Source organism: Sylvia atricapilla, chromosome 3 (genome assembly GCF_009819655.1).
Source record: "Sylvia atricapilla isolate bSylAtr1 chromosome 3, bSylAtr1.pri, whole genome shotgun sequence".
Classification (NCBI taxonomy): Eukaryota; Metazoa; Chordata; class Aves; order Passeriformes; family Sylviidae; genus Sylvia; species Sylvia atricapilla.
In genome coordinates, this window is record NC_089142.1 from 102,187,043 (window position 1) to 102,203,892 (window position 16,850).

Here is a 16,850-nt window from a genome sequence, read left to right on the forward strand (position 1 = left end):
GCAAATAATGTGTGGAGTGAAGAGTAAGGGAAATAAATAACAGAGATAAAGGCGCAGAATGCATCCAAAAGCACCATGGGAATGGGATTTGGGGACGGTTGGGACACAGAGGATGAAAAGTCTTTAAAAAGTATATGCAACAACCTGTATCTGCTGTTTTCTACTGTATCTTTCTTAAATGCTTAAATTTCTGTTGTATTTTTTTCTTAAATTAAAGGGAAAGACTCTACTAAGATGAAGGCACGACAAAATTTGACTACAGTGGAAAGAATGGAAATTGAAAGCTGAAGTAAGATGTGTTTGGATGAGGCAGCTGAATGTGGATGCAGTCATTGTTCTTTTTCCTTTCCTGAATACAGCAGGGAAAATGAAGTGCTGCTGTGATTAAATAACACTGCATCAGGGTGAGCCATTAGAATCCATTAGCTTGTTTGTATAAAGGCTCAGGCCTTTGCTTCCAGTTGGGAAATCCAGTTGGGAGGAGGAAATACGGGATAAGGGAGGTGTAAATGAGCTATAATTAATGCACCAATTTTAAGGTTTATCTTCCAGAGGACGGAGTCCCTGTTTTCTGCCTGTTGGTTCCTTGGCATGACTGCATTTTACACTTGGATCCCTTCCTCCCCTACCCAGTTTTATTTTGTTATGTAGACTTGAGTGAAATGCAGCACTTGACAGAGCTGGGGATAAGAGAATTCCTGGCAGTCCTTTTCTGCTTTTCAGTGTTGGGAGCACAGAAAGCCAAACTTCAAAAGGGGCTTTGGCTGGAAAGTACAAGAAAAGGGGCAGGTTGGAATTCACTGGAAGGTTTGCATTGGGTATGCAAGTCAGCAAGGCTCCTCACACAGGTGATGCTGAATTTGGGGCTTTGTGATGCAGCACTGAGCAATCCAGCCCTTATCTGTTGTGATCTAGCACACAATCAGCATTCACCCGCTGAAGTTTGGCCTCCTTTCCCTTCTGCCTTACTGCACCTCATATGGGTAAGGTTTCCCCTCCAGTTGTGTTTGCTTGAGGGCACCAATCCAAATGAGTTCATGTCTGCGCTGAACTATTTCCTTCTCAGAATAGTCATGACATCGACTCAGCGAGCAAATAGGGCAGGGAGAGCTGCTTAATGGATCCCTTTCACAGACAGTGATCACCGAAGTGGTTCTGAATGGAGCAGTGTCTGTCCGTCAGCCCCAGCACAAAACACTCCTCAGATTCTCTCCATTCTCTCCCTCTTAATTTTTTAAAGCTGTTGTCCCCTTCCTTGTTGGACAAAGGTGAGAACAGGAGTGAGAATTAACCTGCAGTTCTGGTAGCAAATGTTCAAGATGCCAGGAGTGAGGAAATACTGAGCAGGTCAGTTTTTCTGTTGCTGTGCTTGGACCAGGTACTTGATTGCTAATCACAGTTTATATTTGTATTGGCCCAGCCTGCTCTAAGTAGTGTTTAAACAGCTCTGGCTGGATTCTGCTGAGGGGTGGCTGAGCAGCACCTCGTGGGATTTGCACACCAGCCTTTTCAAAAGAGAGAGAGTCCATTTCCATTTGTCAATGAGAACATTTGTATCCTGTCTAATAACACCTGACTGAACCAGGTGAGATGGGCTGAAGTTGGTCTTGGGGTGTCAGTCATCACTTCAGGCTCTGTTAACATCTGTGCAGGTATGGAACAAATCTCTGTGGCCTCAGTTTTATATATGTTTAAATTGCCTTCAAGCCTAAGGACTTCAGACATGAGTTATGTGCTTCAGATGAATGCACACTGAGTTTCCTGTCAGAAATACATCGAGATAAAATTGACAATTTCAAAATTTTATATGGAGAGGATTCCAGTCAGTCTCCTCATTTCTAGGTTTCCTGATTTACCTCTGTGTGTTCAGCCTGTGTAATTTCCAGTCGTTCCTGCTGAGCTCTCCATCTAAATGAATCCACTTTTCTTCATATGTTTTTGTTCCCTCTGTCCCCTCATGGTGGACACTCTTGCCTCTCCATTAGACCTCAAGGTTTTCTGAGAAAATTACAAACCATTTACAAAAATCACTTCTATCAGGGCCTAATTTGAAACTCTTTCAAACAGGGGAATGACTGGAGGAAAAATGCTGAGCTGCCAAACAAGCTGTAAACGTTCTGATTATGGAGTTGGCTTTTCTACTGCCACTGCCATTGTAATTTCTTCAAACAAAACTTCTCTGGACAGATTTGGAGAGAGTTTCTACAGGGGATAGAAATAATCCCCAGACATCCCCTGTTAGATTTTTAAGACCAGACCTGCAGCTTAGTATTTGTTGTGGCTATATTTTTGTGTCCTTTTCCCCTCTTCCTCCATCCCTCTGGATAAATTCTGGCTGAGTTCTGCGAAGATGATTCATTTGTGTTTCCTCATTTGTCTTGAATGTGTTGTGTTTTTTCCACACTACTTCTATCACTTATACTCCTCTGCTTCCAGAAAAGTCAATGTCTCATGTCAGCCCAAATTTTGCCTATTTTTGGGGACATTGCGTCCACAATGTGCTGGCAGATCAGCCAGAATGCCTGTGTGTGTGATGAGTGTTTGAAAGTATGATACCACCTTTTATTCATACAATAAATTTGAAGTTCGACTTGAGAAAGAAGAAGAAAACTTTATCCTTTAAGTCACTTCTCTGTTTTCTTACCTGCAAGATCATTCTGGGTCTTAGTATTGTCTGCTTTTGCTTTCCTGGTACCCTGTAAAATGAGATTGTGATAGAGCTGGAAATAGTTGTGTGATTTGTGTTCAGTCTGGAACTGCTTGGCCAAGTGGGGAGGCTCTCACCTCTCTTTAGCAGATCAGACTTGAAATCTCACCTGCTATTAAAGCAAAATTTTACTGAGATTTGAATTATTCTTCAGCAATATTGAAGAAAATAGAAGCATGTTTATGTCCCTAGAGAGCCCTTGTGCTTTTCTTCTTTTCCAAAATCTGCATAACAGTTTGCATTTCTTATCATCCCATATTCAAACAGACAAATTCTTTTTGAGAAACAAATGGCGAGGGGGAACAGTGGCTGGGAAGAAATCCCCACTTAGAGATGTTACAAAATCTTGCCAGGGTAGGAAATACTGGGCTGAGAGGAACTAAAAAAATGAACCCTCACTTTGGTGGAGATCTTATTTAGTCACAGTGGGAAGTGGAAGAAATCTTCTAAAGATATAAACCCAAAGGAATTTGTTTCATTTTCCTTTCATTTCAATCTTTCTAATACGTGAGAAAACAGACTTCTGCTTTAGATGTAGGTTTGGCTGCTGCCCAAGAGACCTAAAAGTTTCATCCTGGAGACCCAGGATGATAAATAAAAACATAAATGCCAGAAAGGCCAGTGAATTGTTTTTCTTAGACCTGTCCTACCTGATTTTGATACAGTGCTAGGTGATCAGCAGCAATGATGCTTAGCAGAAGAGAATGATGAGTATCCCCATCAAGAAAGTTGAAAGATAAGCCACGCTTTGTGATACCTGGAAAACTGGATGACTTTCAAGAGAGGTGAGCTTTGTTCCTGCTCTTCAGTTTTCTATGAGGTTCCTTGTTGGAACTGGTCTGGGAATTTGTCCTTGTTCTTAGAGCTGTCATCTCTTCTCCATATAAATACAACCTGGATTGTTCTAATATGTGCTCAAGTGTTGGAGCCCTGGGCCCTGAGAATTCCAGCCTTTCTGTGCTCACAGGCACTGACCCCCAGGCAAACACTGCATTGACCTGAGCCCGTGGAAAAGGCTCCAAAATTGAGTGACAGCACTGGGATTGTGGGTGTGGAGTTTGGATGGAAGTGTGGGATATCACAGGGTGGGAAACTCAGAGTTGAAGGGTTTAGAACATAGTAATAGATATAAAGCAAGATGGAGGTTTTAGGGCAGAGGCTGAGTCCTTCTTTTTCACCTTCTTCTCCATGGCTCTGGGTGGTGTTTTGTAATTGGGTAGAAAAATCCACATTGTGGGCCAGGGGTGGTTGGTTTTTGGGTTAAAAGTAAAAATAATTTAGGTGTCAATTCATAATCGGACAGTTTGTTCTTAAAAGGCCTTGTAGAGATATAGAGACAAAGCCATTTTTGTTAACTAGAACTCACAGCTTGTGGGACTGTAACATGGACAAGAATTAATAAACCCCCGAGTCCAAACTCGAAACACTGTCTCTCAAACTTTTAATCTCGGCTCTAACAGGAAAAAGAAGATAGACAGCCAATACTCAAGGAAGAGCTGGACCTACCCAGGGCTCCATTGGCCCTCCAGCCCCTCAGAGGAACAACAAAACACTTCTTGTAGCTCATGAGGTTTCAACCACTTAATTTAACCTTTAATCATTAGAAGCTCCTTCTGGACTACAGTGGTTGTTGACAAATAGCAAAATTATCTTCCAGGAATTAGTTTTGTTTTGGTTTGTTTTTACCTTCACTGGCAAAGAGCTCTACAACAAATCCTAAGAAGATCCAGGATCCAGTGCTCCAAGAATGAGAAGATTGTATCTTCATGTGATACATGTCAGCAGTTCTCACTCAATGCTGATTATCCATTTATTCTTCTCCAGCTTTCTAATTTTTCATTCCTGTGCTTTCTTCCTCACAGGAAGGCAAGATGAGCCATTTGAGCTCTAAGTGGAATAATATTAAATGTGAGAAAATTGGCTTCAGAGCTGCCAGAAAGTGAATTCCACAGTAGGGGCATTAGGGAGGGGTTGTCTTTGGACCTCTCATTGAAGCATTTCAAAACTTTTCAAGAATATTCACATTTTGTCTAAGTTTTGAAGTGACACCCTTCAATTTGCTACACTGAAATAGCATTTGCTTGTGCCATAATTTGTTATATATCCCAGCTCTCCTCTATGTTGGCTGAGCCATCCTGTGTGATGGAGCTGCAGCTGCCTGCTGGAAAGTGAAGTGAAATATGTGCCTGCCTTGGGAGGAGGAACTGGCATGAACCCAGTGCACTGAATCTCAGATGATGCCTGGTCCCTTATTCCACTTTCCTGGCAGTTCCAGCACTTGTGAGGGTCCTTTCCTGCCTGCCTGTGCTTTTTCCATACTCTTCAGGAGAGAATGTGGACCTGCTGCTCTGTGTGGGTGGTTAAGAGTGTGACATCCTTTCCCAGATTTATTTTTGCTTGTTCCTAGCTGGTCCATTTTGGATTTTCCCTGTCTGAGGATGTTTGTTGTATGTAGCTGGTATATAATGCTAGAGAGACTTGAATCATTCTCTTAGAGTAATTGATACTGACCTAATTACACAGATGAGTTTTGCACTGGAATTTTTAATGGCACTTAATAATTAACAGAGTCCTTCATTCCCTGTGTCTATGATTCAGTCCTTTGCCTTGTGTGCCTTTAAAGAACAAGGACACTGGATGGAATTATTTCCCTGTTTATTTTGTGTTAGATAACTCTCTGTGCCTCCTGCCTGGAGAAGCAAGGGGAGCTGCTGCAGTTTAACCTCTCCATGGAGAAAGCTGTGGTTGAATCCAGTGACACTCCATTGTTCCTCATCCAGACAGGATAGGGATGAACTGTAGGAGATTGCCAAGGTCACATGAGGATAGGGAGACTCTCAGCACAGCTCTGCTCAGAAAGCCTTTAAGCCACATTTCCTAGAGTGGGAAGCCTGATAAAGAAGATCCATCTTTGTATTCCATCCTGTGGATGGTGTGTCTGTCTGGGGAGGAGGCTCCGGCACTGTCACTTTTTAATATTCTTTTTCCTGCCAGAGTTGGATTAAATGCACCAGACCATATTTCTTGTTCAGACTCAGATGTTTATTAATTCTTATCTATATTACACTCTAAGAAACTATGAGTTCTACAGCATTTCTGGCTAACAAGGTAGAAATGGCCCCCATCTCTTTCTCTACAAGGCCTTTTAAGGATGAACTGTCCAATTATGAAATGACACCTAAATTATTTTTACTTTTAACCCAAAAACCAACCATCCATGGCCCACAATGTGGATTTTTCTACCCAATTACAAAACATCACCCAGAGCCATGGAGAAGAAGGTGAAAAAGAAGGACTCAGCCTCTGCTCTAAAACCTCCACCTTGCTTTATATCTATTACTATGTTCTAAACCCTTCAACTCTTAAGTTTCCCACCCTGTGATATCCCACACTTCTATCCAAACTCCACACCCACAATCCCAGTGCTGTCACTCAATTTTGGAGCCTTTTCCACGGGCTCAGGTCAATGCAGTGTTTGCCTGGGGGTCAGTGCCTGTGAGCACAGAAAGGCTGGAATTCTCAGGGCCCAGGGCTCCAACACGGCACAGTCCAGGAGAGTTGCTCCACACCTTCCTGACTGGTGAATGTGCAGGGCTGTGTCCCAGACCATTGCAGCAAACAGGTGATAAAGTCATCACATGTCCCAGCTTCAGCAGAAAGGTGTCAGAGGGCAGTAATTCCAGACCTGCATCATGCCTGGGATCCAGCAGTTGTGCCCTTCCCTGGCAATCCAGGCAGGAATGGTCAGGGCATGAATGGTGCCAAGCCCAGTCTCCTGTGGAGCAGCTGAAGTGATCAATGATGCCCTTTTGTACCTGCCACTATCTGGTGTGCAGAAATATTTGAGAGACCTTTTCTTTCTTCTCCTGTGTTTGTATCTTGTCTGAGATTTCAAGAGAAGCATGGTGGTTTGGAAAAACCTGTGCATAGCTTATTTCCAGATGCATGTTTACACCTTGCATGTCTCTGGGGGGCTAAGCAGATGCCAAATCACCGGTGTGGGTGTAGTTCTGTGAGAGTGAACAGATAAACATGGTGCTCCAGAGCTGATGTTATTGTTTCTATCCCCAGAAGGGAGATCTGTGAAAGGAAAGGGCTCAAACTGCAGAAGAAAACAACCAGCATTTCATTTAGTCACCTGGCATCTGCTTGAATAAACTGGTGCTGCTTTAACATTACATTAAACATCCCTCCCACCTACCTCTTTTTAAATTCTTCTCGAGTTTCTTTTCCTTTTATTTTGGTCTGTTCTGAATATCCCAGGGCCTGGACTTTGTCTTTTATGATGATATATAGCTTGGCATGATGCCAGCCTCAACTCCAGGGAATTTTTGTTCATGTTAAGGTCTGAAAATCTTAACAAACATCCACTTAGAGGAAAAACAGTTTGGTATTCAAGAAACAGGATAAAGAGTTAGAAGAGCTCCAAGTGCTCTTAGCAGCTGTGTCATATACTGGGCTGACATGGAGTAAATGCACAGTCCATCCATATTTTCAGTACACACTGTTTGGGTTTCCTCATCCCAAAAGGACAGAGGTGAGGTGCAGAAGGTGCAGAAGAAGACCACAGGGACCCACACGTAGCAGCTTCAATCTGAGTGAGGTGTGAGTCTTGGATTTGGGAAGGAATGCCTGAAGAAAGGCCTGGGAGAGGGCTACACAATCAAGAGTGGCCTGGAAAAGCAAATGAGGGTCTTCAACAGGAGTGAGCCAGAAGCACAGAAAAAACTCACAGGTTTTTTTACACACAGCTGGCACTGGATTTTCCTGATACCAAACTAAACCTCCCCTGACTCAGCTTCATAAAATTTCCTCGAGTCCTGTTGATAAACAACATTGAGAATAGAAATTTTCAGCTCTTCTGAAGCTGCTGGGCAGATCCTAAACACTAATGAGAAAAAAAAAAAAAAAGAAAAAAAGAACAAATGTAAAGATAAGCACTCAGGATGATAAATGTAGCTGGAAATAAATGTGTGGAGAAACAGATAATGAGGCCTAGAGTGGGTTTTTGGCAAGTTATGTAACAAGAAGCAACAGTGCCTGCCCTGCCCAAAGAAAAAATTCATGGACAAGCCACCTGTAATATTGAAGGATTCAGTGAATACAACCACCAGAGACCCCTTTGGATGACCCTCCAGGACCATAAAAGGCCTCCCAGTAGGAGACTGATGCATGCAAATGAATTCTAGGAAAAGTGATGTTTATGTATTAGCTAGGAGGAACATTGTAATGAGTATGTGTGATTGTCATGGGATAAAAACCCTGTTCCAAAGTCTCACCACACACCTCAGACTGAAGGAGGTGGACACATCCTCCTGTGTGTCCAGTGCTGATAAAGGATGGCAGCTTTCTAATGCTCCAAACTGTGTTGGGAAGTTTATTTTCTGGCAGATTAGGGGATCACTGTCGCTGTCACTTGAGAGTACTGCTCCTCAGCCTCCTCTTCCCTGGGCTGACCAGACCAAGTGATCTCAGTTGCTCCTGACACAGCTTCTCCTCCAGACCCTTCACCTTCCTCCAGCAGAGTCTGAGACACCCCAGCTTCCACTCACTTGGTGTCACGGACAGGTTTTCATTTGGATCAGTGCCTGCTCAGTGAGGAAGTGTTGCTTTTCATCTTCTTTCCTGCCAGAGCTGGGATTAAATACTTGAGAGATGGATTTCGTGTTCAGACTTAGATGTTTATTAGTTCTTATCCGTGTTACAGTCTCACAAATCGTGAGTTCTACAGCACTTCTGGCTAACAAAGTAAAAAGGCCCCCATCTCTTTCTCTACAAGGCTTCTTAAGGATAAACTGTCCAATTATGAAATGACACCTAAATTATTTTTACTTTTAACCCAAAAACCAACCACCCCTGGCCCACAATGTGGATTTTTCTACCCAATTACAAAACACCACCCGAGCCATGGAGAAGGTGAAAAAGAAGGACTCAGCCTCTGTCCTAAAACCTCCACCTTGCTTTATATCTATTACTATAGTCTAAAACCTTTAACTTTTGCACCCTGTGATATCCCACACTTCTATCCAAACTCCACACCCACAATCCCAGTGCTGTCACTCAATTTTGGAGCCTATTCCACGGGCTCAGGTCAATGCAGTGTTTGCCTGGGGGTCAGTGCCTGTGTCACAGAAAGGCTGGAATTCTCAGGGCCCAGGGCTCCACAAGGAAGGTTAATCTGGGTCCCTCTGTGGTCACACAGCACAAACCCAGCTGGGGCTGAGCCACCAGTGAGAGCCTGGGGAGGCCAACAAGAGCCTGGCAGAGAAACCAGCCTGGGAGAGCAGGGGAAGGCTGGGATTGGAGAGGTTTCTGTGATAAAAATTCTCTTTTGCTAGAGGGTTTTACAGAGTGGCTGGAAGCAAAAGAGGGTGTTGAAAGAGAGGGTATTTGAGGGACCCTGACTTCTCTTTGCTGAGGTATTTTTGGCTGTCCCTAAGCCCTCCCCCTCTAACCAATGGTGCTGGTGTGTCAGCAGAGCTTAGATTTGAGACTGCAAGACTTTTTCTACATAAAATTCCTATCTTCTGATTTTACTCTATTAGGGCAAAATGCTGCATAGACAATCCTATTTACAGGCATGAGGCAGCTGCTTTTCATTAGGATCATTTGCCATAAGCCCAGCTGCCAAATTACTTCTGCATTTAAAGAATGACTGTCTTGGCCCCTCTGCTCCATGGCCAGCAGGCTGCCAGGGCAGGGGTGGCAGCAGGTGAACCATTTCCAGCCAAATCAGGGCTGGACACCTCAAAACCTTGAACAAATCAGCCCAGCTGAGCACAGATGCCCCAGCCAGGAGGGTTTTTGATGGGTGTTGGTGGCTAAGAGCCACCAACCAGCCTCACCAGTGGATATTGAGGTCCTGTTCCACTGCAGACAGACCTATTTGTTGAAAATCCCTTTAAATGTGTTACTAGATGAACTGGTCCCTGCAGAATTACCTGTGGCACGAGATCCTCCCTGGCTCAGTGTGTGTGGCACTCCCTTGTGGCACTCACAGCCCAATTGCTTTGGATGGAGACCCAAAGAAGTGGTGACCAAGTCACCATTCTACAAATCCCCTTTCCGAGCACACCTCTTGCTACCTTATTAAAAATGTTATGTTAATTTTCCAGCCATGAAGGGCTGCAATGTTTGCTCAGTCTATTTTATTTTAACCAACAATTCTCCTGGCTTATTCCAGGTGGGATTTTTCTTTCTGGCTGGTAAGTTGCTGTGGCTGCTGGCAGTTGTTCAGCCAATGCAAGCTGTTGAGTTTTGCTTCCAAGCCCCTTCCCAGCCCAGCCAGCCAGGACAGAGGGGAAGTGTCACACACGGACACGGGCCAGCTTTTTGGCCTGACTGCTGTTTTTAACATCTGGATTCCTTCATGTGAAGTCATTAACAGAAGTAAAAGAGAGTTCAGGCTGAAGGGGGAGGAAATTCCCCTTGGACAGCTCATGCAGTCTGTTCTTTGGGGATGTTCACGTTTGTGGCACGGCCATTGGAACACCCTGCTGGGGGACTTGGATGTGTTTCTGATCCTCCCTCCAGGAGCTGATGCTGAGGGTGATGGCAGCTGCCAGCATGGGCCCAGTCATCCTCCCTGCAGTCACAGAGCAGCTGGGATTTAGACCTTTCAGGCTGAGCTCATGTCTGCCCTGGAATCAGGCAGGGCTTTGCCACTGGCTTTGCTGCACAGCCTCAGTACAGGCAGCAGATTGCTTCTGAGCAAAACCCACTCCCCAAGGGCCTTCCATCAAACCCTCTGATTTCTGTCTGGAGCTGGAGGCACCAGGGCTCATGCCTGCCTGGCTGATTTTGAAGGATTTTGCGCTGCCAGGCACAATGTTTGGGAGCCATTTGCTGCCTGCACAGAGCAGGAAGAAGAATCCATCTCTTTTATCACCTTTGCTGCTGTGGTCTCCCAGCAGCTTTGTGGCGTGGGCGTGCAGAGCTTCCTGCAGCCTTTCAGAGCTGGGATCTGTCCTCGTTTTTATGATTTGTTTGTTGGGTTCTCAACATTTGCCTTCACTTCTCCTCTGTGTGAGAGTCTTTAGCAAGGGCAGGAAGTGGTAGCTCTGCACCATCCTCATGCTCCAGAGCCACGTGTAATCAATTAACAGTGCTAGAGGAAAAACTGGTGCCAGATTCTTGATTTGAGCTTTGCTCTTAAACCTCTGGCTCTTAAACCACTTCCTGACTTCAGTGTCATCCTGAAAGCGCCAGTTTCTTTGGTTTTCTTTCTTCCCTTTTCAAACCCCAGCAATCCCTGCTGCCTTCCAGCCCTGGGTTTGGTGGGTGCCCAGTGAAGCCAGCAGCAGCACGGTGGAGTTGAAACCTTTTCCTAGGCTGGGAGTTGCAAGGATATGGCTCCTGGAGGCTGTGGTGAGGCCAAAGGAGAAGGGAAGAGGGGTTTATCAGCCCACATAAGGCAGGTGTGAGTGCACCTGGTGTGGGTAAGAACTCAGCTGGCTTGGTGCCTGTCTGGTGTGGAGCACTGAACATGCCGGCCAGAGCTCACCACCAGCAGCCTCCAGTGCCAGCCCCAGCCTGGGGCACACGCCTGGCCGAGGTTTGGGATCCCATCCCCAAAGCCCTCACTGAGGGGATGGGGGCAGTGTTATCCCAGGGAGCTTGTCTGACCAGGGCTGTGCTCATCTATCCAGGGCCTTTGGGAAAATCCCTCCTTTAGAGCCTCTTGGCACCTTTGCCATGGCACCAGGCAGGCTCCCAGCCCCACTGGAGCTGTGCTGGCTCAGCCCCTCTGCAGACCCTTTAGCACCTCATTCCTGAGCTGGCAGGGAGTAAATCCCAGCAGTGTGGGAGTCCCACAGCCTTTGTGGCATCTATTTTATCTGTTTTGTTGCACTTTTTCCCCCGGGTCCCTTTTTCAAGCTGCTTTAGGGCAGAAGGCTGCAATATAACTAATTTTTTTTGCCAGGCTGGGAAGGTCCTTGAGATGCTCCGGGGCTTTTCCCACAGCCGAAAGGATGTTCCCTTCCCCCGAGGTGTGGGAGCCAGGTGGGAAGTGCTGGGTTTTGTTATCCTGAAGTGTGGTCGCCTCAGAGAGAATAGTCGGACTGTTAGAACGGGTCAGAGTGTTGCTGTTTCTCCTTCAGTGCTGCTGCTGCTTTTCGAGGGGAAACAGCTGCACGCAGATGTGCTCGAGAGAGAGGATGGACCCACCTGAGCAGCGTGAGCTGCTCATCTTCCCATGGGGACTGGGATGGAAAACTCCCGGAGCACCATCACCATCACCCTGGGCCACCCTGCACAAGTCCCCCGTGCCGAAAACAGCAATTAGCAGCAGGATAACAACCCCAGCTGCCTCCCGGGGGCTCAATTAGAAAGCAGGGAGGATAATACCGCTTTCACTCTGGCTGCATCAGCCTCATTTTCATTTCTTCCCAGCAGAGCAGCACGGCACAAGGAGGGGATGCTGGAGCTCCATCCAGGTGCCAATGGTTCAGGGGTGAATTTCCACCGTGGCTGCAGGGAAACACAGCCCCGTGGTTTGTTTGGTCTTTTTTTGTGTGGTGAAGATGTGAGTCACGATCCCACAGCCTGTAAAATTCCTTTGGCCTCCCTGTTTTGGAGAGCCATCGTTGATTATTTTTAGCTGGAAAAGGGGGCAGGGAGGAATGAGCTGGGATGTGGCTCCCCGCTGCTATTTCAGAGGATTTGTTAGTTTTGCAGCTGACTGTTGAGAGATTAATAGACAAACCCCAACCACTTCGGCATTGTGTGCTCTTTATTTTTAATAGAAATCAGTTCTGCAGTGCTTTGCAGGACACAAAGCTGCCTGCAGCCTGGGTTTCCCGTTGGGAAAAGTATTCCTGTCAACATCTGAGGATGCCCTCATGGGCTAAACAAGATATTGCAGCTTGGGTGTTGAACTTGGACTTCTCGGTGGGTTTTATTTTATTTTATTTGAGCAATACTGGTTTTCAGCTGGATTTCTCCCTTCCAGCTGCAGTGGGAGCTGACTGGGGGTGTTGCTGCAATCAGTTTGGTTCTCTGGGGAGCAGGAGCATCCCTCAGGGTGAGGTGGGAGGTCAGAAATGGATCAGGACCAGCAGCTCTTCTTTGTGGATGTACCAGTGGGTCCAACTTCTCTCACTGAGGTTAAATAATAGTGCCTGAGGATGCCCAGGTTGGGATAAAGAAGAAATAGGTGCCTTGGAAACCCAGGGAAAAGTCACTACTAGCCACTTTACAAACCTTGCAGGTGTACAATCTGTGCTATTAATCTATAAAAATCCCACAAAACGCAGAGTTTGAACTATATATCAGTTATATTAACAGTACTACAGCCCACCATTAGCATGGGTGAAACACTCCCCAGAGCGTGATGGCATCACTCACTTAAAACATTAAAACAGAGGATCAGCAGCTGAATCAAGGAAGAGCAACTGGTGATCCAAGCCAGTTCCCTATTTAAGGAAAACATCAGCTCCTGAGAAATCCCTTACCTTTAATTGTATCTGAGAATGTAATTGCATCTTCAGCCCCAACAGACCTAAAATCAATCTGGCTAAAGGAGTGACACAAGGAAACGGGACTTTAATGAGTGACACAAAGAAACGGGACCTAAACTGATGCTTATCTCTGGTCACTGAATACAGGATCTCGTTCTACATAATGTACATATAAATAATAGAGCAGCTCCTGCAAGCAGAGCCCTCACCAGCTCACTCAGAGGGATGGAGCACCCTGCATCTGTCCCTGGAATTTCACTGGGCACATTGCTAAGCTCTAAAGAATAACACAGCTTTTGAAACCTATTTAAAAAAAATTACCAGTGATGTTTACCACCATTTTTCCTAAAAAATAGTCTTGTCCTTGATAAAGTGTTTGTTTTGCAAACAACTTTTAGCTGTCACCCTTTGTTTTGGAGCCTAGTTATTTCTGTTTCATGAGGTGATGAGCAAAATCCTAATTTCTCATCCTGCTTTAGCTCTTCCCACTTGCTTTTGGTGCATAAGAGAATTTTGAAATGTCAGCCCAGTGTGATTTTCACTTTCTCTTTATTCAGCCATGCAATCACTAGAGGGAGGCAGATGGTAAATTTATCCATCCTGAGCTCTCAGACACTCCGTGCTGCCTTATAAATGACAGCAGAACAGTTGTAAGTAGGAGCTCCTGGTATATCATGCTGCCTGGAGGGAGCAACTTGAACACTTGCTGAAATCAGCTTAATTCTGCTGACTGTCCACGCTGGCAGCTGTGTCCTCTTCAGCAGCTGTGCAGCTGCTTGGCTCCTGAAGGTCATGCTGGGTCCCTCAGCTCATCCTGGGGTGATTCAATCCCCTCCTGAGAAAGCAGGGGTGCAGGAGCTGCTGGAAAGGCTGCGACATTCCATCTGGGGATTTTAGCACAAATGTGGTGTAGAATTTGTGCAGCTTGGCCCAGGCCAGTGTGGACATGCCCACGAGATCTCCAAGAGAGGCCCTTGGGCCTCGACCCCAAAATAAGAATCAGCAACTGCTGAACATGAAGATTTAATCCAAAGGGCCAAACATCCTACTGGATAATTTATGCTTTTATGGAGCTTGGCTGAAAATAAAGACTTGCTACCAAAGAAACAAGCAAACAAATCACATTAAGACTCCTCACTCAAATACTTCCATATGAACATATAGAAAATAAACTTGTCCTTATGATTTATTTAATCATCTCTACCACCTGTTGAGCACAAATGAAGCAAATGTTCCTCTTCCCCTCATGAACCAGAAGATCCCTTAGGGCTCTCCCTGTTTGCAGCAGGGCTCCCTTTTAGGGTTTACAGCCGGTGGCACAACGCTGTTCAAAGGAGGGCAAACCTCACTTACATGGAGTTTACACCACTGGGACATGCATCAATCTTCAGGCACATGGATGTTGTCTACTTCAACTTTATTAAAGCTTTTGATAGCATTTCCCAGAGCATTCCCTTGAAGGAACTGGCTGCCCCTGGTATGGACAGGGGTACTCTTCACTGGGTAAAAATCTGCATGGCCGGGCCCAAAAGAGGGGTGGAGTCACCATGGAATATCCTGAGTTGGGAGGTACTTACAAGGATCATCAAAGTCCATCTCCTGGCCCTACACAGAACAGCCCCAGGAATTCCACCAAGTGCCTGTGAGCATTGTCCAAACACTTTTTGAACCCCATCAGCTCAGTGGTGTGACCACATCCCTGGAGAGCTGCTCCAGCACCCAACCACCCTCTGGGTGAAGAACCTTTTCCTGATACCCAACCCAAACCTCCCCTGAGATACAGCTTCAGAGGCATTCCCTCAGGTCCTGTCACTGTCACCAGAGAAAAGAGATGAGTGCCTGCCCCTCTGCTTTCCCTCACGAGCTTTCTCCTCAGTCTCCTTCCGGCTGAACAGACCAAGTGACCTCAGCCACTCCTAATTTGGCTTCCCCTCAAGGCCCTTCACCATCCTCATCACCTTCCTTTGCACACTCTCTAATAGGTTAATGCTTTTATATATTTCTGGTGCCCAAAACTGCCCCCAGCACTGGAGTGAGGCTGCCCCAGTGCAGAGCAGAGTGGGACAATCCCCTCCCTTGCCCAGTTGTGCCTGATGCCCCCCAGGACAGGGATGTCCCTCCTGGCTGCCAGGGCACTGCTGGCTCATAGCCAACCTGCCATCAACCAGGATCCCCAGGTCCCTTTCCACGGCACTGCTCTCCAGGCTCTCATTCCCCAGGCTGTGCACCCAGGGTTGCTCCATCCCAGGTGCAGGATTTGGCCCTTGCCCTGGTTAAACTCCCTATGGCTGCTGATTGCCCAGTCTTCTCATTTGTTGAGGTCTCTCTGCAGCATCTCCCCGCCCTGGAAGGAGTCAGCAGCTCCTCCCAGTCGTGTATTGTCTGTGAACTTGCTCAGTGTCCCTCCCAGTCCTGCATCCAAGTCCTTTATGGAGATGTTGGAGGGCACAGGGCCGAGGATGGAGCCCTGCAGAGCCCCAGCAGTGACAGGTCCCCAGTCTGATGTCACCCCGTTCACTGAAACCCTTTGTGCCCCAGCCCTGAGCTCAGCCCTCACAGGATGTGTTTTTCCAGCTGGGGGATGGACATTTTATCCAGAAGGATGCCATGAGAGACAGTATCAAAAGCTTTACTGAAATCCAAGAGTGTAACATTTAACTGGCTTCCCTTGATCAGCTGGGTGGAAATCAGGTTTGCTAAGCAGGACTTGAAGCTGTGCTGGCTGTGACCAGTGGCTGTCTTGTCCTTCAGGTGCTTTTCACAAAGGGGTTTTGCAGGTCTGTCCACACCTGGACAGCAGGAGGGGGCTTGGGGTCGCTTTGAAGACATGGAGTTATGGACAGATGGCTGTGGGAGGGAGGGTTTTGTCTTGCTGCAAGAGTTACAGGCTCTCACTGGCTTTTTGGTCATTGGGGTTGCAATGGGGTGGATGGAACATCTGAAAAACTGGGAGCTGGGATGCTGTTGCTTCCTCCAGTACCACTGAAAACCCAAGCAACTGGGAGAGTCTGATGCACTGCTTGATTTGACCCCCAAAAACCCCATGGGGGTGTCTGTCCCTGAACAGCCATCATCCTGTCAGGCTACAATGAGCTGGAAGAAAAAAAAAAGTTATTTTATTTTGCTAAATAATGATCGACATTTAAAAAGCAATATTGTCAAAGCTGCCTGTCAAACAGCCTAATTGCCTAATCTGTGTGGCTCCTAATGACAAGTTAGACGATTACAGCTGAAAGAATTTTAAGCATCTAATAATTTATACATCATCACCTGGGCTATTTGCTCTCCACACGTGGGTAAATGTAGATTGAAGAGAGGAGCTGCTTGTGTTTCGAGGCAATTTCACCTGTTTCACTCAGCCCTGTGTCAGGATGGTGCAGCCCCGGGGGAAATCACTGCCTTCAGCAGAAGCTGGTTAAAATGTGATGAAAACACTCACTTTTACATTAGGACTTTTCTCCCACTCTGATAGCTGAATATTATTTTTCTTTCATAAGACAACAAGCAACTTGGGCTCTGCTTCCGTGTCACATAGGGGTATCAATTTCAGGTTAGAATATTATGTGCTATAAATGGTAAAGTGTCTTTTTACCCAAACACCCAGCACAAAAACACTTGGGCAGCAAACTGAAAGGGCGAGTCTGTCCCTAAAAAAGCTATAGCTGGTCTCATTTCATTGATTA

The 16,850-nt window shown here is 46.1% G+C and overlaps 1 protein-coding gene across 1 annotated transcript in view; it reads left to right on the forward strand.

Annotated features, from left to right (window-relative positions):
* Window positions 1-16,850, forward strand: part of MCM8 (minichromosome maintenance 8 homologous recombination repair factor) — a 341,212-nt gene that overhangs the window by 111,281 nt on the left and 213,081 nt on the right. The window lies entirely within an intron of this gene.